At 48.3% G+C, this 5,124-nt stretch overlaps 1 protein-coding gene across 1 annotated transcript in view; it reads right to left on the bottom strand.

Moving 5' to 3' along the window:
• The window catches only part of SLC2A12 (solute carrier family 2 member 12), a 77,428-nt gene that overhangs the window by 2,459 nt on the left and 69,845 nt on the right, over positions 1-5,124 (bottom strand). The gene's annotated exons all lie outside the window — the stretch shown is intronic.

Genomic DNA, 5,124 nt, shown 5'->3' with positions numbered 1-5,124 from the left:
TCATTTCAAGTAGTAGGAGTGCTCGAGGAGAAAGCAGAGAGGGAGGAAGATGAGTGGCTGGATCTGTTTTACATGGATGGCATCTTCCTCCAGAGGTGACACAATGGCGTTGGGGAGGGAGCCGTGCTTTCAGGAAGGCCCCCAGGCCTAGAGCCAAGTATGTGCTGGAATGGAGGCTTGGGTAGACACTCAAGTTTACATTTCCTTTGGAACCTACTGGAGAGGATTTTGAGCTAAGGAACAGCACTTTAGAAAGATCAGTCTCACTGCTGTGGGAAGCTTGATTGCTGAGGATGGAGGTTTATGGTCTTGGTGAGGGTTGTGGCTTGCCTTCAGAAGGATGTGCCAGAAAGGTCAGGTTATTGAGTATGTTAACAGAACTCACGAGACTTGACGATAGTTTAAATGTGAGGTGTGGAGGGCAGCAGAGGGTCTGCAATACATCGTAGGTTTTGGTTTTCAGGAGTCTTCCAGGTGGAAGATTTGTTGGTGGGGAGAGAGTGTGTGAGTGAGTGAGACTGGGTGAATAAAAGTTGCGAGTCAGGAGTTCTGTGTAGGACATACTAAGTTAGAGATGGTGTTATTCCAATTGAGAATATTAAGTAGGCAGTTAGACTTCAGGAAAGGTCAGAGCCTGGAGCTAAAAGTTTGAAAGTCATCTGTGGATGGCATTTGAAACTGAGACTAATTGAGACCAGCGTAGAATACTTAGAAAGATGGAAGCAGCAGCCGCAGAGGAGATGGAGGACTGACTGAGGAGGCTGGAGGAAAAGTCTGAGGCTCCATAGAACATGCCTGCAGCAGGAGGAATTGGGTCAAGGGCTGTGGGAAGTCAAGCGATATCGGACTCAGAATCTGTCCTGAGGTTTGGTGACTTGGAAGTCATGAGTACCCTTGGGAATAAGAAAGTGGGAAAGCCTGACGGGAGTAAGTTCAAGAGACAGTAGAAGGTGAAGAAATGGAGAGACCATGGGACTGCTAAAGGTGGAGTAGGAAGGTGGGTGAATGGCTGAAGACGGATTGGAAATCTAGAAGCTGTATTTGTAGGGTGAGGTAACTGCAGCTTTTGCTTGTGTTTGTGTACACACGGGTTGGTGTGCTATGATAATCCCACAGAAGGAGGACACTGACCCATCTGGTGCAAAAATGGAAGAATTCGCTTTTGCAAGTATGTGAGCATAGATGTCCGTGGGTTGATAGATCACTTGATGGGAGGATGAGCTAGCCTCTATTGTTTTTATTTTCTTGGGGAAATGAGGAAAAAATGCCAAGTTTGCCAACAGAGCGTAAGCTAAGAAGTAATTATCTCAGAGTAGAAAAGTCAACTCATCGGGGAAACATGGGAGATTACAAGATATTCTTGCAAGCCCACTAGAGACTTAAGCTCATAAATTTAAAACAAGACCTGTCTGCATCATTTTATGTTTTCAACAACCGTGTTGCCTTGCTCAGCTGTCGGGATAAAAGAAGCCAGGAGCTGGTTTAACTGGGGTTAGAGGTTGCCAGCTTGATGGAGGAAGGGCAGGATTGACCGTGATCATGGTGATGGTTCCTGAACCCTAAGTTTAAGGAGAGAAGGAAAGTCACAAGCGATGAATCTTAAGAGGACTCCAGCTCCTGATGAGGCTGGCAATTGATTGAAGTGCTGGTTCTGGAGAAAGTGAGCAGCAAAGGGAAAGGAGTGGCCAGCAGATGGATGGAGCTGGTTTGAACTGCTGACCTAGCAAGCCCAACATTAGCAGTCCAACGTGTCGTCTCCCCCTCCCCCACCCCACCCCCAAACAACAGCACCAGCAGGCCTCCTTTGTCATTGCCTTCCAAACCAAAGTAACAAACACCTCACTGCCATCAAGTTGATCCCAACCCAGTCTTCGCCTTACTGCTTTCCCGATCCTGAGCCCCAGGTGTATGCCCAAGAATTGTTCTAGGCCAACAACGGTGAACATAAAATACAAAAGTTCAGTGACTATAATTAGTGGGAGGAGGTAGACAATAAGCAAAATATAGTGTGTCAATTTGGGTGAAAAATAGAAAAGCCAGTGAAGAGTAGGGGCCAGAATGTGAGTTCTCTGTGGGTAGCACTTGAAGGCGGTGAAGCAGTGGACCATGTGGATATCCAAGGGAAGAGAATTCCAGACAACATGTGCAAAGACCTTGAGACTCCCGCATGCCTGGTGTGTTTAGGAGTCAGCAAAAAAGGCCACTGGAGCTAATGACAGCCAAGGAAAGGGGAATGGTGAGCGGTGTAGGGCTTTGAGGATCGTCAGTGGCTCTTACTTTGAGATGGAGTGCCGCTGGGGGATTTGAGCCAAGCAACAGCCTGAAAGGGGCCACCTTAACCACCATGTTGCAAACAGACGAGGAGAACAAAGATGGAAATGTGGGCTAGGTGGGTGGCTTATTGAAATAATCTAAGAGAGAGATACGGTGACTCGGATCAGGCTGACAACAATGAAGTTAGTCAGGCTCTGGATTTATGGTGGAGTAAGAGCTAACAGTCTCCTGACATGGAATGCGGGCTGAGAGAGGACTCGGAGAAGACTCCATGGTTTGTGGTCAAAGCAGGTAGCATAAAGTTGATCTCAGCTGAGGGGTGCGGTTTGGGTCATCCTGAGTTCTAAATGGGGCATACTAAGGTTGAAATAGCTAGGAGCCCTGGTGGGGTAATGGGTTTGGTGTTGAAATGCTAACAGCAGTTCCAACCCACCAGCTGCTCTGCTGGAGAAAGATGCGGCATTCTATTCTGGTAAAGATGGACAACCTCGAAACCGACAGGGCCAGTTCTACCCTTCCTCTCGGGTCAGTACAAGTCTGAATCTACTCCGTGGCAGAGGAGAGCTGTTCGGTAAGGTTTTCCTGACTGTAATCTGCGTGGACGTCTTTGGGTTCAGATGGCCAGCCTTTAGGTTAGTAGTCGATCACAACTGCATGAAGTGGCATACAAGCCATAACCTGGTGGGAGATCAGCCAGCCAGGGGAAGGGGTAGGGAGGGAAAGAAGACTAAATGCCAACCACGTCTACCTTTCAAGCCGTGGAAGGAGGACGTGGACTCAGCAGAAGGAGACATGGAGGAGTGAGTGAGTGAGTCATAGGGGGGAAAACCAGGAGGGGGTTCCTGAAGGCAATGAAGCAAGTATTTTAGGGAGGACAATATGCCAAGTCAATGCTGGGGATGGGCATTAAGATGAAAGACAACTGGCCATTAGTTTAGCAATGGAGGCTATTTGGTATGCTCAAAACCAAAAATAAACTGTGGCTTCAGTGGAACTGTAAACGTAAGAGTCTGGTGGGAGGAGGTTCATAAGAGAAGAACCGGAATTGATGACAACATTCTTGAGGAGAGCTATGGGGCTCTGCATTGGAGCAGAGAAACAGTAAAAACTCAGAGGATCAACAGGGTTTTAAGTGCAGTGAATTTCTACTAAAGGGTTTTCAGGATGGTGTGGGGAGGTATTACAGCATGTTTCCATGTTTCTGTGCTGAAGAATGTCCAAATGGAGTGTAAATTTGGATGATTTAGTTTGAGCAAGGAGACTTGGAGAATGTTCCGGAGCAGGGAGAGAGCCTGAAGGGGTTGGTCTGACATCGGGGCAGCATTGTTACTCAGCTCGGGAGGTGGTGGTACATGCAGCTACAACCGCTGTTGAAGTTCCCTTCTAATTGTGCCCCTTTCTCACTGAAGCAGCAGCCAGGCCCTCGGCAGAGAGTGAGCAGGAGGTGAGAAGTCTGAGAGTGAGACGGGGGCGGAGTAAGACCCGGGCAGAAGGAAAGGCCTGGGGCATGCAGTGAGGGTTGAGACCAGGGGCCATGACTTCAGATGAGGCCCAGCACCGTGCGTGTGCTCTCTCCAGCCATGGTCAGCTGTGTGCTCACGTTGTACAACAACCAGCTGCTATGGAGTTGATTCTGACTCATGTAAGCGCAGAACTATCCCTCATGGGTTTTCCTCCGGCTATTTTTGAAGTCGACTCAAACCTCCAACTTTGCGGTTCGCAGCCAGGCATGACTTTACAACCAGAGCCACTGATGCGCACTCAAACAAAAAACCAGCCACATCTAGTTGATTCTGATTCAAAGTGACCCTATTAGGCAGAGTAGAACTGCCCCCTTGGGTCTCAATGGCTGTAAATCTTTACAGAAATCTTTTAGAAAACTTAATCTTTCTAGAAAAAACTCATCTTCCTCCCGCACAGGGGCTGCTGGGCTCTAACTGCTGACCTTGCCGTTTGGCAGCTCAAGGAGTACCCACTGCACCCCGGGGCCCTTCGCTGCTTGCTCGGCATTCCTTACAGCGTTAGCCAGCACATACCCACACTGGCCTTGCTTCTCCATTGAAACCCAAACTCCTCACCCCATCCTACAAAGCCCTGCACCGCATCCCCTCCTTCCCAACACAATCCCCAAGACTCCAGCATCCCGCACGCACTTCTTTCTCGTCTGGAAACAAGTCAAAGGTGTTTCTGACTTGGCTGTTTGCGTGAGCTGTGTCCTCTGCTTGCATTCTCTTCCTCGACCTGCACGGGGTTGGTTGGCTCTTTGTTACCGTCCAGATGTAACCTAGATGTTATTTCTCACAACAGGTGGCGCCATAGAGAGCACCCCAACAACCACTTCCTAGCCTGTTACTGCAGGTCAGTGCCCCGCATGGCAGTTCTGGCTGAGGGTGTTGCAGCACCGAGAACAGTCCTTGGCATCTGATAGATGCATATTCTAGAACTACGGCTTGAATAGATACATTTGGATGAACACATGGACACATGGATGCATACAATTAATGGAAATCCGTTGAAACAATTTAAGTTCCCAAACGAACATATTTATAAAACTTGAACTTGTTTTTTTCTATTTGTTTCACATAGGCTGGAGACAGGAGGATGGGAGTCACAGGGGAAATGTGGTGACCGGCCCACTTTGAGTGGGTGGCTGGTAGGGCAGCCATTCAAAAGACAGATTCTTTCAAATGGCATTTTGTCAAGATCGTTTTGGACCTCAGTCACCTGAGTCACAGTGTATTTTATGATAAACTCAATATCCCCAGAAGAATATTTGTTTTCTGAGCCTTGGAGAAGTCGGGGTAAAGACTCCCACCCCAAGTGTGAGAGAGAGTTGTTAAGCAATGTGTG

This window comes from Echinops telfairi, unplaced genomic scaffold, assembly GCF_000313985.2.
Source record: "Echinops telfairi isolate 266 unplaced genomic scaffold, ASM31398v2 ScPeMD7_3533;HRSCAF=4204_0, whole genome shotgun sequence".
Taxonomy (NCBI): domain Eukaryota; kingdom Metazoa; phylum Chordata; class Mammalia; order Afrosoricida; family Tenrecidae; genus Echinops; species Echinops telfairi.
Note: the sequence above shows the minus strand (reverse complement) of the source record. Positions and strands in the feature narration are given on the sequence as shown.